Source organism: Parus major, chromosome Z (genome assembly GCF_001522545.3).
Source record: "Parus major isolate Abel chromosome Z, Parus_major1.1, whole genome shotgun sequence".
Taxonomy (NCBI): Eukaryota; Metazoa; Chordata; class Aves; order Passeriformes; family Paridae; genus Parus; species Parus major.
In genome coordinates, this window is record NC_031799.1 from 54,541,855 (window position 1) to 54,557,414 (window position 15,560).

A 15,560-nucleotide genomic window follows, 5' to 3' on the forward strand; every position below is an offset into this window, starting at 1 on the left:
TACAGAATTTTCATCCTGCCAATACAGTTAAGTATCTGCCTTATACAATCCAGGTACTGAAGCCACCAGTGCTCTTACAAACATGGTTATGTTCACTATATCTTCAATATTTACATTAGTGTTGCAACTCATTTTTTCCACAACTGTTAGCGTTTCAATATTTTATATCTTAGCTCCTCTCAAAATAATCAGTAGTTGTGGAATTCAAGTATTTTAAATATCTAGGCACATAGGATTTGTTTTGTACCACCTAGTAAAAAACAACGGCTCCAGTCAGCTACTGTGTTTCCATGAGTTAGTTTTGTGTGACTAAATTTGTGTGACATGAATAAGAGAATTTTTTTAAAATAAAGAAATAATATAGCAACGAATGTGGCTAAATACTTAGGTATGTATGGAGCACAAGACTTGAGTACTTACAATAGATTCAGTGACCCCCTCAGGATGTTCCATATATATGTACTCCAGAAAGTAATAGCACAGTTCTCACTGATTTAAAATCAGAGTGAATCTGTGAAATGTGTTGCTATACTAAATTTCATACCTATGCAGTGAGTAGCACATATGTGGTAAATACATTCCAGCACCATAAATATTTATATTGTGTGCTAGAAGAAAGATAGAGAAGTACTTTCTTTTTCCCTTGTTTTATTTTTGTTTGAAAATTCTGCACTTCTGTCTGCTGCTCTTCCATTTCTTAGACAGGGATAGATATCTGCTGTTAGCCAGAAGGTCCACAGGAACAAGGATCTAGGAGACAAAGTCTGTGAAAGAAAAAGACTCATCTTGATTTGAAAAATGATCAGTAATTTCCTCATTTATTTTTCTAGAAAGAGATGTGCTGGATTTCTGAGCTTACAGACGGAGTAGCATGAAAAGTGGTTATGATTCTGCCTTTGAGGATAATGCAGAAAAAATGTGCTTCTATAGTCATTACTGGCATAGACTCTAGAATGTTATTACATGTAGATAGTAGGGTGCAGGACTACATTGAACTCGAGAAAAAAAATCTGTGTAATATGTTTATTTTATTGTATCTTTTGGCATAAAGTTTTAACCAGTGGTTATGGTACTACTTTCCTTGGGTAATTGTCTTCCAAACTGTGCTTCAGCTTCGTAGATGTTTGAAAAGAGTAACACAGTTGGATGAATAGTGCAATACTAAGACTTTCTAACTGCATTTAAGCTGTATTTCAGTGAGAACAGACCATGTTCATTTGGTACTAGATTCTGCCTGTACATAGTAGCTGTAGCAAAGACAACTTGACTTACTTCAGAGAACATGCAGTTAGAAACAGACTTGGAAAGCATGTGACCTCGGCAGCTGTATTAGTTTCAGAGACCTGAACTAGACAAATTTCAACAAGGCATTTAGAATATGAATATAAATATATCTTTAAAAAACCCAAGCAGAAAAGAACCCGTGAAGGTTAGAAGAACCAAATAGTTGTCTATTGCAGAGCAGAGAGTTTAGTAAAGTTAAGAAAAATTGAAATCAAATACATATAATCATGAAAAACAGCAGGACTTGCTATCACATGTTCTCTAAGAAGCATAACCATACACCCTGAAGTATCAAATTTCTTCACACCACAAGCAGTGAAATGAAACACTTGAAAGAACACTGGTGATCTTACACCATTCATTTTTCTCATTAATTTAGCCTGCAGGGAAACAATTGATGAAGGAACTAAGCTTAGACATAATTGCCACCGATCCTGACTGCTAGTGTGAAGTCCTCACAAAAAACAAGCAATCAATAGGACTTTCAGTCTCCAACTGACTCTTGTAAAAAAACCAGTCAATTAACATCCATTACCTTCTAATACAAAAAATGTCTCCTTTGCTCTTTATTATTATTGAAGAGGCATCTCCCAGGCTCTGTTTTGTATGTAACTGATACCTGTGATTTCCTGCTAGTTTTCAGACCCCTTCTTAGGGCTAGGTTTTTTTAAGCCAATTAGGAAGACGATTATCTGGTGAGCCCAGACACACAGGCATTTTATGTCCTAGCCCTTCAAACTATTTTTAACATTGCAAAGTTGTCAGTATCAAATAGATGAATGACTGTTTATGCCTGATGGCAGAAGATAACATTTGAAGTATGGAGCCACTATGTAAGGTGTCACCTTGTTCAGATGAAAAACCCTACCCTATCAAGAAAATTGTCACTATTTTCATGAGACTAAAAATGCTTGTAGCAACTTTGGCAGCTCTTCAGGTCTCAAAGGCTGGCTGTCATGATATGCCTTTCACAAACAATATATTTTTCTATATGCAAAGAAGATCAATCACTGACCCTTTCAGAAGAAGTAGAGGATTTTAGCATCTCTATCGCCATCCCATCTTTTCTACCCATATTAAACTTATGGATAAGTATTGTAGTATTTATTTTCTCTCACAGGTTATAGTATGTACAATAACAGAGCTTCTGTCAGTTTCTCAGACAGGACTGAGCAAGACACACTTATGAGACACAGTGAGTAGGACTGATTTGTCATCTAAGGCATTAACAAAGATTTTTGCTAAATTATTAATAAATATCTATCATTCTGATAGAAAACTACAGTTTTGTTATAGGAGATTAATTGTTCAAATACTTTCAATTGTTCAATATTATTTAACATTTTAAAAATTAGATTGAAAAAGAATGTATGAAAACTTTATGGCTCTAAACAAGCAGGTAGGTGCCACAACCCAGTCTGCATCCTAAAAACTGCTTTTGGCCAGTAGAATCCCCAAATCTGTTCGACTTGACAACAAAGAATTAGCTGTCTACCTCTTGTGCAAGGTTTTTTAAGCACTATAAAATAGGTATTTCCCATGCCTGTTTCAAGCTCACATGTTATTAATCTTTCTCTCTGAATGTCTGCTGCGCTGAGCTTTGGAAACACACAGTGGGAGTAAGGTTGTTGGGCTCAGTTCTATCTGTTAAATAAGATAATATGGGTTGTAGGAGATAGGTTAAAAATATTGCCTTGCTCACAGATGCTTGAATGAACTACTGCCTCTCAGGAATGTATCTTATCCATGACTACAAGAAGACTTTCTGTGATGTGCTTAAGCATGTTACATTTTAATATTTATGAATGCATTAATGGTGAATGCACTCATCTGTCTGAGTTTACTGCAATTTCTAGCTTAAAAAAATATCTGAGTAATCCAAACCTTAGTTATGTAGGTTTCAAGTCATTTACTTGCATTATAACACTCACATTTATTCTTCAAGGACTACATTAGGACAGGACTCCATAAATCAGACCTGAAAATCATTCTTGCTTCAGAACACGTACCTGAAAGAAAAGTGAAAAATTGACTGTGTACCAAAATACTTTTCCTAGAGTTTAGCCTTGCAGCATCCCAATTTGATAGTAGAGGTACAATGGACACTGAAGAAGGCTCCAAGCATCAGCCCCCTGTTATCTAAAAGCTCTCATAGCTTTTCCTTGTAACATTCCCATGACAGCTCCACACAGCACTGGCTCTTTCTTTCCTTCTCTCTTCCTTCCTCAGGACTGGCAAACTCCTTCCTATCCTTCACACAGCCACCCAACCCTGTCTGTCCCTTGTACAACACCTCACCCTTTCAGTCCCTGGCATGGCCTCCTGACCCTTCCCCCTCACTGCATGGCCAACATGCTCCAGCTGCCTCTCCACCAGCTAACCCACACTTTTATAATTCCATCCTTATTGGACACACCTGTGAGGGCAAGGCTGTTCCCACCCTTTGGTAATTAACATTGCTGCAATTAACAGGGGCCAGACTGTCTTCAGCACTATCTCTATCCTCCCACAACTCCCCCTTTCTTTTTTAATAATTAAGATGCAGCATCTCTAGAAGGACCTGTTTAGGTAAATTGACATTATGACATATTCACATATTTCACTTAGGACTAATAGTTATGTAAATGTTTAAATACAATACATATGTTTTACTAGTAAAACACACTGTACTGAGTAACAGAACTACTCAGTCTCCAGCTTTTCCTGTATCTGTGGCTTTAATTACTTTTCCTGTTCTTTCTTCAGCTTTGTTGCTTTGCATGGTGTTCTCTATTCTCCACAAACTTTCTCATTTCCCTGTTGCAATGGTTCTCAGCTTCTTTTACTTGATTTATGAATCCCATTTTTTCCCTCGAGCTACTTTTTTTCTATCACTTTGGTACTTCACCTCATTTTCCTTCAGTTCTTTTTGCAACTTTATTAATTCCTCATTTTCATGGTTTTCTCCTCATTTTTGCTCATCTTTTGCTGCCAGTCACTATTGCACTGATTATTGAGCTCTCTATATTTCTGCTTCCATGCTTCCAGTTCCAAAACTAATCTGTTGGACTCTTCTAACTTGCCTTCAAGCACTTGATTTTGTTCAGTCTGAGTCTGTTCTTGTTTTTCTAATGTCATCTGCATGTCTTTTTTTTGCACACAGATCTTTATGTGTTTTCTCATACTGTTTGGAGACTTCTTTCAGCTTTTCTTTATTCAACTTTTTTTTTTTAAGTTGCAGGATTGTGTACTGTTTGAGCTCTAATTCTTCACTAAAATGCTTTTTAACTTTCAGGAGTTCAATAATGTATTTCCCCAGGGATTTCTCCTGAGTTTACATTGTACACAAATCCTTTTGTACTTGCTGAATTTTTTCATTGGCATTAGAAAATTTCTCTTTCAAATCTGTGTATTCTTCTTTCCTCTGCAATATTTTTTGTTCAAACTTTGTACAAGGACAGAGCTTTCAGAAAGATCTTTCTGTAGCAGTTCTGTAGGCTGCATTTTCTCATACTAATTTTCTTCCTTCTCCTGAACAATGTGTTTCATGGTCTCCAAATTGTTCATCAACTGCACAACTTCATCCTTCAAATTTGCTTCTCAAGCACTGAACTCTTGTAGCTTTGGGTTTTTTTGTCTACACTGGTACATTTCTCTTGTAGAGCTTCTGTATTGCTTTCTAGATTTAGAACAGTAGATTGTTTTTCTTTTAGTTCTTCTAACTCTTCCATCCTACCACCTTTAGTCCTAAAAGCCTCCAACTGGTATTCAAAATCCCTTATTTCTCTGTCATAGCTGGAAGCTTTCTCAATTATATTTTAACACCTGTTACTTCATTATTTAGCTGAATAGTCTTTTCTTCTCCTGATACTTGAGTCTCCAGCCCTCAGTTCTCAGCTGCTCAGCTAGGGTTGGTGCATTTGTTTAAAGGTCATCCAGATGTTCAGGCTCTTGGTCCTGCCTGCTCTGCTCTCAGGCTCCTGGTCCTGCCTGGCTCAGTTTGGCTGGGCTGCACCATTTTACTGCTCTTAGGTCCTGAGTTGCCCACCCAAATTACCTTGGGATCATGTTGGGGTCACCACACAATGGTAGAGGAACAACTTACACCAAAGAAGGCTCCAAGCATCAGCCCCTCATTATATAAAAGGTCTCATACCTTGTCTTTGTAACCTTCCTATGGCAGCTCTACTAGTTCTTTCTTCTCTCTTCATTCTAGAGGACCAGCTAACTCTTTCCTGTCCATTGCACAGCTTCCTATCCCTTGCAGGTAGCTACCTGACCCTTACTTCTCACAGAACAGCCAGCAGTCTCCAACTGACTCTCTACCAGCTAACCCACTCTTTTATGACTCCCATCCTTATTGTGTGAGGGCAAGGCTGTTCCCACTCTTAGGTAATTAGCACAGCTGGAATTTATCAGAGGTGAGGCTGCCTTCAGCACTTTCTCTATTAGTCATCCTACATCAGTAGTATCAGTAGTATCAGTGTCCTACATCAGTTCTACATTACAGCTGAATAAACTGGCTTAGTTAACCTAAAGGTAAACTGCCTAATTAAACCTCCTTGAAATTTAAACCTTCATAACTTTTGAGCTGTTCCTTGTTAATTTTACTTATTTTTTTTTACATATTTACATATTTTTATTTACATAAACCCATTACTTTATATAGAAATAATTCAAAATACCTAATTTTCAATTATTTTATAAAATAGGCAGAAAACTGAGGCCTCTAAAAGAATGATTCTTCTGCATGAGTCTACTTCTAGCTGATGATGACAAGTACTCATCTGAAGGACATTTTTTTTTGCATTTCAAAATTAGCGGTGCCTCCTAAAGTATATCTCAAAGTTAACCATTTTGATTCCTTTGATAAAAAGATTTCCTTCGTGAGGTGTGATAGAATTTTGTGGGGAGCTATAGTTCAGATACCTATTCTGCATTTTGAATTAGCATATCTTTCTAAAGATTAGTTTTTTTAGACAGGCTCACCTCTCTAGCTGTTCACAAAACCATGTATTTCATGATGTCCAGAGAAAATGTCCTTTTTAGTGTAGAGGTATGATTCAATAAACCACAGAACATACAAGACATAGAATCATTCATCTTTCACACAGGATCACCAGCTACATCAGATTTTCTTCACCATAAACATTTGATATTTTTTGTGCTACTGAATAGCTGTTTTTCAGTTTTCATCTATTAATACACTAATAATGTTTTACTAATGAGTAAAACAAGCATTTTCTGATTTTGTACAGGTTTGCAGCTAGAAGGCTTAATTTTTACTAAAAGTAAAAAGTTACCTTCAAAGGCTATATCAGATTTTGAAATGCAAGACTAAGAAAAGCAAAATACAGAAGGTAATTAGAACACAATTGATGTTGAGGTGGTATTTACAGACTAGACAAAAAATTCCAGTGATTAAATTGCAATCTATGGCCTGTGGGTAGTGAGATCTCAAGTTGCTTATTCAAATTCATCCCTAGCTACCCTATCCTGTAGAAAATTCTACTTTCAATACTTAAAAGATTCTCTAAAAATTCTTAGTGTTCTCTTCTTTTATTGACATAATGAAGGAACACATAATGTTCAAGTGAAAGAATTTATTATGAAACCTTTATTGAAATTCAAAATACTTCATTGTAAAAAAATTCTCTTTTTGAACTTTTTGAGTAGAATATCCTTGTAATTGCAGTTGTTTTGTTTTTTTTCCTTGTTAGACAGATTAGAATCCATACAGACATGTTCTAGGGTTAAATGTCCTGAGAGAAACAGATGCTCAAAATGATCAGGGAAGGTATCCCACCTTTCCCTGGTGTTACAGCCTTCTCTCAGCTGGAGGAGTACAGCCTTAAGCAGTACCATAGTGCCTTATGTCATCTACTCTTTAAGAGACTGCAGACTAAATGTTGAGTAACAACAAGTAAATGTTGCGGTCTTTCATAGGAACACAAATACTGGTTCAGAACAGTTGTATGGCCAGATCTGTCCTTTTAAAAAGAAACAATGGGATCTACAAGGAACTCACAGGAAAATAATCTCTGAAGGTGTACTTCCACTAGAGGCTTTTGAACTATCTTCCCTTGGATTTGTCTTTGAGGTTAGCTGAGCTTTAAGGAAAGCAGCTGAACTTCAAGACATTTAAGTACCACAGTTTATGAAGCTGCAGATAATATATTAGCTGCACAGCACAGCTAATATACTTCTTAAAATATTCGTATTAAATATGTATGAACTTCCTCTTTGACATTTGGATTGCCTTGGAAAAAAAGTTCTGTATTAATTTATATTCAGTCTACTAAAAATTATAAAATTTGAAACTATTTTAGTTATAATTAACAGGATATCCAAATATCATTATTAATTTAAACATCTCTCAGATTCCTTTGCAATGCTGTTGCAAAACATGCCTAAGACAAATTTCTAAAGGCTTCCTTTCAACTGCAATTCATAAGATAAACTGAATGGCTGCTTCTGGTTGACCCTAATCAATCTATGCTAATAGAGTAACCTAGCCCAAGAAATGAGTGACCACTGAATTTTCATCTGTGCCACTTCAGACTTTACCACTGGATCTAAAACACAATTTGCTACAAATATGTACACTTGTACATATAGCAGGAGTCAGACTAGGCACACTACTAACATTATAAAAGAAACAAGTATCAAAGATCTTTCCAAACTATTTTTTAAAGCAAGATATTGCTCACTGAGTAAATTTATGCACATAGTTAAATTATGATTCTCTAGGTATGAGAGCATTGGAGAAGTTCTGTATTACATAATTTTTTTTTTAAATTAATCAATTTTGAAAGCTGTAACAGTACTGCTATGCTGAAAAGTTGGAAGAGGAATTGCAAATATCTGAGATTTTTTTTTATATAAAACTTATGTAAATATTTAATGAAAATTAGAAGAGGTCAAAACTCTCCAAAATGTGTGCATAGAAGGGGGAATCTGTGGCTGGAGGTTTTCTGGTGGTGGATTTGTTTGTTTTATCATACATCTTGCTGTCTATTCCATCATTCCATCCTGCAGGTTTCCAATTTGTGAAATACTTCTACTTTGTGACATACTTCTACATAGTTTTGTTAAATGGCTTTGCACAGTCCCTAGACACATGGAAGTGCTAGATATCTGCTATCTTTTTCTCCATAGATCATATCAGAAAAATACACCTTCTTTTTACATGACATAAATAACATTCAAAAACACTCTTTCAATAAATATTCATACCACAAGAGTTATGAGTACTTTAGTTGAAAGGAAAGTTACATTTGCTATCCTAGGGGATCTTAAAAAGACCTACACACCTAAGTCTATTCTGAATAAGTAATATATAGTGACATATTGCATGTTTCATTCTCTAAATGTACAAGTTCTTTTTTTTTTCTATGAAGAAGTATCCAGCAATGCAGATACCCTAACTATCTTTTTTTCAAAAGCTGTCATTTTGCCCTTCAGAAATTTGTGTTGAAAACCAAACCATGGTGGAGAAATTCACCCATTTTGTTAAAAATTCATCAGTTTTTCATTAGAAATGTCCAGTTACACAGTTGGTTCATTGTCCCCCCTGCATTTAGAGCAACTCAGTGTCCGAGGGCATTTTTTCAGGTGTTCCTGTCTTGAAAATGATAGTCTGCAGAATGCTCTCTAATGGTCTGGGAAGACCTGGTTGTCCTGTGGTTTTAGCCACAGTACTTAAATCCTAAAAAGTGGGAAAGTCCTATTTGGAAACCCGACTTCCTGTAAAACATGGGAGAATTATTTTATCTGGTTTTATGACTACTGATCCACTGGATAAGATTTGCACTCATTTCAGCATAAGTTCTAATAAGTAGTGTAGTTTTTTCTACTTCTCAGAACAAGCTTTTTGTGTTTATTTGTTTTAAATATGTTAATTTGTTTCAGAGAGTTTATTTGAAGCTTTGAGCAACCCATATGCTAGTTTTGAAAGTGTACTTTTCAGCTTTGAGCTTGTCCCTACTGTGCTATTCTGTGTGATAAACTTAGTTTTGAAAAGTCAAGACCTAAAATTTTACATTATTCAAAGGAATGGCTATAATTTGATGTTCATGCATAAAAATGTGTGTGTGACCTAATTATTGGTCAGCTGTTTTAGTCTAACTAAATATTCTCTCTGGGCATAATCTCTCCATTGCATTTTTTAAAACACACATATTGAGCTTTCCAATATAAAAACTTAGTATAAAAAAAAAAAATGGGGGCTTGAAGGTTGACGTTATCCAGCTTATTAGATTTTACATTTTCACAAATGTTCTGGTTAAAAAGAAAATACATATATACATATAATCCACAGGCAGTGTGAAACCATGGAACTGCTGATTTCAGTGTTGTCTGCTAACTTTTATCCAAAGTTCCTGTTAGCTGTATTTGTATTGACAGAGATTTGCAGTATAGGTTATGGTACTGGTGAAAGAATATTTAGTCACTGTACTTTTCCTTATCAGCAGTGTGAATGATTAGCCACCACACTCACAAGGGCATGGGGATGCGAAAGGACAACACTGATCATAGGTAAATTCATGTGAACAACAGCTTGCTGTGCATTAGAGAAACTTCATGGGATTTATCAAAAGACAATGACTAATACATGCCTGCAGAGATCATTAGGATTCATACACAATTCTGAGTGAAAGCTGCTGAAAGTTAAAACTGAACTCCTACATAGCAATTAAAAAAAATGGGAACTATGATTTGGACTGGATTTTCAAAGCAAGTCATCGTTTTTATATTTTCTTTTCACATTCTTTTTCCTCTGCAGATTATGAAAATTTGACTTTGAAAGCCTTCCTTGTAATTTTAAGATCTCCTGTAACTTTCTTACAATTTTTTAGTCCTACCCCCTATCTACAAACTGACAAAATTTGGTTTTTTAGGGGAAAGCCCAGACAAAATTCTTCGGTGATGGGATATGACCAAAATCAGTATCATTGATATCTTTGCCAAATTAATGATCAGTGAGACATAGTATTTTGTAAATGCTGCTATATTTTCACTATATATTTCACTACTACTACTACTCAACATGATAAATAACTATTTCAGTCTGAAAGAGAAAGATGTGTGCGCTCTAGTTTAAAGTAGTTGTTTTAATTTCATTCTTCTGTTTTGCAAGGCTCTTTGCTACCTGTTGCATCCTGGAAAATGGGATCAGCCTTCTGTTTTAACTAATTCTATTTTATTGAATGATACTTAACAAAAATAATATGATTGGTTAAAATGTCTCCTAAATTAAGAACTGCATCTCGTGGGTTTGTTTGGCTGGTTTCTGGTGGGTTTGGTGTGGGAGGGAGCTGGTAGGATTTTTTTTGAATATTTGTTTGAGTTTGTGTGTTTGTTCATTTGTTTGCTTGCTTGTTTTCACAGCAGGGATAATCAGCCCATTTGATCCAATAATTTTGTCTGGATTGTAAAATGAAAGGTAAATTGAGTGATAAATCCACAAGCTCTGAGGTAGTGTGCTATCAATTTTAAGTAGAAAAGAACATTGAGAAAAATTAAGATCTCTTACCAAAGGAATTATTCCCATGCAGCAGTGTCTGAAAATGGCTCTAAACCATGGGAGTTAACTAGAATGAAAACAGTGGGAAGTTTTTACAAAATTTTAAATTATTTTTTTTTTCATAAGACAATGCACCTTTATAACTGTATACAGTTACAATACTGTGCCTACATGAATTTACAAAAATTAACACGAGTATGGGTCCCCATAACTAATTTTTAACAAAATCTAACATATGGATAAGGAAAAATTGAGTCATTTCTATTACTGTCATCCGTTACAACCACTGAGGAGTGCCTACATAATCTGGTTTTCACTTCCTTAGACCAAAGGTGATTGTTCTTCAGTCAGTCAAACACATCTTCTCTTACAAGACAGCACCATCCAATCCAAATCCTGGTGACAATGTTGAAATTCATTTCATCTTTTGTTTTCAAAGTTGCATTCAACATCACAAATACAGCCTTAGACAATTTCAGTTTACTAGAGTAAAAGGGTCAATAACTTTGTGCCTGTCTGCTCCTTTGCATCCTTTTCTAGAACGGCGCAAGGACATGAAACAGCTGGAGACAGACACATAAGTAACCAGCCATCCATTTAATATCTAGTTTTATTCCTTCCTCTCCATGCAGAGTAAATCCTAAACATTTTTAAAATGCTTGTTTGAACTGGCTTAACCTTGAAATAAAAGGGGCTTCCACAAAAAAATTTATATGATTATGGCTTAAACAATTCTCCCGTTCAAATGTTCTGGAGCTCTCATGATTAAATCAGAGTCAATGATTCTTCAGATGTTAATCTTATAAACCAGATTTATATTTGGACTGATCTAAAAAAATGATTATTTATAAAGAGCTATTTATTGAAATAGCATTTGTGGCAGAGTAAACTGAAGTTATATCAGAACAATCCTTCAACTTCATCAACAATAGACATTTCTCAAACTTTTAATAGAATTCTGACTGTCATTATGACAGAGCACCAATATATTGGCTAAAGCAATAATGTGAAATACAATTGTCAGAAGGTATATAAGATTGTTTCTATCAAGAATTTTAGGTCTTAATGTTTTGACATTTAATGCTTCAAAATTAGAACTGTCAGTTGTGTTAATCATTTTGGAAGTTGCTTGTACTGTCATATAAAGTTTTTTATTAATTCTTAATATTCTTACAAAAGGCTGATCCTTATATTTAAAATGTCTGGCTAATTGCTTTGATAAATTCAAAGGTCTATTTGTTCCTTCTCCAAGTCCAGAAAATACTTTTTTTTGAACAGTTTACACAAAGACAACATTAACCATCTCCCTTTAGCAGTTATCATCTATTGCTATGATGTGTACCAAATAGTACTGTTCATTTTTTATACCCTACTGATCATTTGTTTACATCATGGGAACATTTGAGTATGCTGCTGTAACTATAAATGTGAAGAAAAACACAGTCGCTTTCTTAAATAGAACTCTTAAAAAACAAAATATCTCACATAGGCAACAGTATCAACAGCAACAGTAATTATAAAGACTATAAATATAAAAAAAGAAATAAATGAAGAAGCTAAAACATGGTAACAGCATAATTAGCCAGCTTCACTGCACATTTCTTAGTTGTCTTAGTTCTTCTTTTCTGTGCTAAACCTCTGTACAGATTATATTTTCAGTCACGTCTTAATAAATTCATAAATTCCTGGAGCCCCAAGATGTTGTTTATCACCAGATCATTAGCACATCTCAAAGTACATGATTTGATGACCTGCCTTCTGCATTAATTTAGGAATAAAGTTTTAAATATTTTAAATATTTTCTTTTCAGTATCCTTTACTGTTATCTGTCATTTTTGACAACCTGTTGCATTTGTTTATCCCTCTTGTATAAAGAAAATATATTTTCTAGAAAGAAAATATAAATGGTTCTTACCATTCATAGCGTTCCAGTAAAATTTTTCTTATTTCATATTATTGTCAAAAATACTATCACAGATCTTGCAATATAAATAGTAATAATTTTCCAGTTATCTTCATGTGAAGTGATCTCAAGCAATGAAGTAGATACAATATTTCATCACAGTAGAAAATAACAGTTTCTTTCTGCTCAGATCTCTTAATCAAAGGACAATAATTTTAATACACAGAATCTGGGTCCCAGACGCAAAGATTTTCCTGTCTTTGCAAAGAGCCAACAGAATAGTACAGAGTTCAGAACAGTAGAGACAATCAGCCTAATTTACTTCAACAAAGACCTCCAGACAGCGTCACTGTATTTCTAATTTATCTAAGTACCAAAAATACAAAGCTAGACTCAGAGCAGATGAGCGAGTCTCAGGAGTCTCAGAGTCCTAGGCTCTTCTTTAATTCCAAGATACAATCCATAAGATACTATATTTTCCAAATAAGCCTAGTAAGGACTTTTTAACCTATACAAGTATTTCTAAAACAAATTACACCAATATTTTAGTATCAATTTGAGATGTAATCCCTCATTCTATAACTAGATTATTTGAAGAACACCATATATTCATTTATCTTTCCTGTCCATTTGGATGGTATTTGGATAGATACTTTATTCTTCTCATAACTTTTCTTGCACATACACTGCAAAACAGAAAATAGCAAACTCTCCCACGTGGGCACTGACAGGCCACAATTGTATTAAAGAAATACAATGAAATAACCACACTGAGACTTAGCAATTCTGAAATTAATTAGTTTCAAATATTCAGATGGTTTTTTCTACCCTTAAGTTATGGAAAACTGACAATTTTTCTGTAGTTTACTCATTATCTCTCTAAACAAATAATTAGTTAGCAATTCAAATTAAAATATGTGGAAAAATATGGATACTGAAAGAAAATTCTGTCTTAACAGAATTAGTAAATGTTCAGCTTCGACATTTCATGCTGCAAAAAGTGGTAGAACAAGATGTTTCAGAGATGTGTTTTCTTCCCCCCAAAATTGTAATGGTATATTAACTGAAAGATAAGAACAGTTTGGGTTTCAAGGTGAGCAGATGTGGCTAGAAAAGTAATTAAAACTGACTGAAAATAATAAACAATACACAGACATGGAATTATTATTATTATTATTATTATTATTATTATTATTATTATTATTATTATTATTATTATTATTATTATTATTATTGTTGTTGTTGTTGTTGTTGTTGTTGTTATTGTTATTATTGTTATTATTGTTATTATTGTTATTATTGTTATTATTTTTCTGGTCTTTGCAGGGCCAGTCTTTAAACACTATCATTGTTGCTGCTGCAATTCTTGTGTTAGAAGAAGGAAGTGCAATCTTTAATTAGGGAATAGGCCAGACAATTAACACCAGCTTTCTATAATGGGCTGTACGAAGTTAGAATGTTAAGTTTCTGTAATTTGATATAGTCTTAATCAAAAGGATTGTTCTGTTTGCAATATTTGTAAGGAAGATGAATTAGACTTTGAATGTTTAATTTTCATGTTACTTCTACTGGTTTATTTTTATTGAAGTACATGGTAGATATAATTAAAATTTAAAGTTACTCATCTAAAAGTAGCTTTTTCTGGCTGTTTTTTCATTGAATTATGAGTACAAAATGAAAACTAAGTATTTAATATAAACTATTTCTAGCATTAGGAGGATGAGTATTAAGTTTATGTTTTAAGTGATTTTTAATTAATTTGGGGGTGTTCTTATATTTTCTCCTGCCCAAAACCTAAAGCAGATTTTTCTTTCTTTTAACAGAAAAAGAGAAGGAAAGATGGAGAAATTTTTTCTTTCTTCTGAGAAAGTAATATACCTTCATTTCCTCAGATGATTTCTGGGAGGTCTACTCCGAGATAAGGATGATTTGAAGTGCTCATTACTTATAAATAATTCCCCAGAATTTATAAGGGGGTTTGGGTTGTCCAGATGGGAGGACATATTCTATGTTTTATTATTAAAATCCTACATTATAAAGTGGTTTACACTTACAGCCATGCACACATATTGAGTTAGGGCATTTCTATTAAAGCGAGTGAGAACCAAATGACTAAATACTCTCTTGTGAAGTGGTTGTAAGATTTCTTGTGTAAAAATATTCAGCAGTTACTTATAGTTGGTGTATTAACAGAGGCAGAAAAACCAAGTTAAAACCTTACTTTTATTTCTTCTCCTTTTTTGTGATACTGCCATTTCACTGTTGTTTCCAGTCTAGAGTTCACTACTACAATGAGGTCACTGCACACACTTTGAAAATGTAGAAATTATGTATCCTAAAGAAGCATAGGGAGTATAAAACTAATTCTGATTTTCCAAGACTATGAATCCACTTGAATCAAATATTTGGTTTATGGATGTAAGAATATGGGTGTAAGTCAGGAGAGGTAAACAAAGTTTATGTTGCAAGATAAGTAATACTACCCCTATATCAACCTACATCTGGTGTCTCCTAAGTATATAGAAAATTCAGGGATGCTGCTTATATAGAGCTAAAATTGGGGTTTAGGGTCTTTCATTTCAGGCATGGTTCAAAATTATTCATTTGTTAAATGATGCTAGCCTATACACTGTAAAAATATTTATTGCTGTGCAGTCCAGTGGAAGCTAGACATTAAGCATGCTTATTCTTCCCACCCCCTTGTCACCTTCATTAGTTTAGCATGAGATAATGCTGATTTTTAAATTAGCATGAATCCTGAGCTACAGTGCAGTGGCATACTGATGAGGCCATAGCTTTCAAAATTTTTATAACTACCTCCAGAGGACCTTTTGTGACCAAATGAATCTCAGTTACCTTTGACTTGAA

The 15,560-nt window shown here is 34.3% G+C and overlaps 1 long non-coding RNA gene across 2 annotated transcripts; it reads right to left on the reverse strand.

The window, feature by feature from the left end:
• Positions 1-568: 568 nt before the first annotated feature.
• Positions 569-5,659, reverse strand: LOC117245637. Of its 2 annotated transcripts, none has more exons than XR_004500552.1 (4): positions 5,420-5,659; positions 3,216-3,293; positions 1,273-1,343; positions 569-764 (listed from the first exon to the last, which is right to left on the reverse strand). It is a non-coding gene; the product is annotated as an uncharacterized LOC117245637 (long non-coding RNA). The 2 variants fall into 2 exon arrangements; XR_004500551.1 differs by having other exon boundaries at positions 1,273-1,348.
• Positions 5,660-15,560: the final 9,901 nt, after the last annotated feature.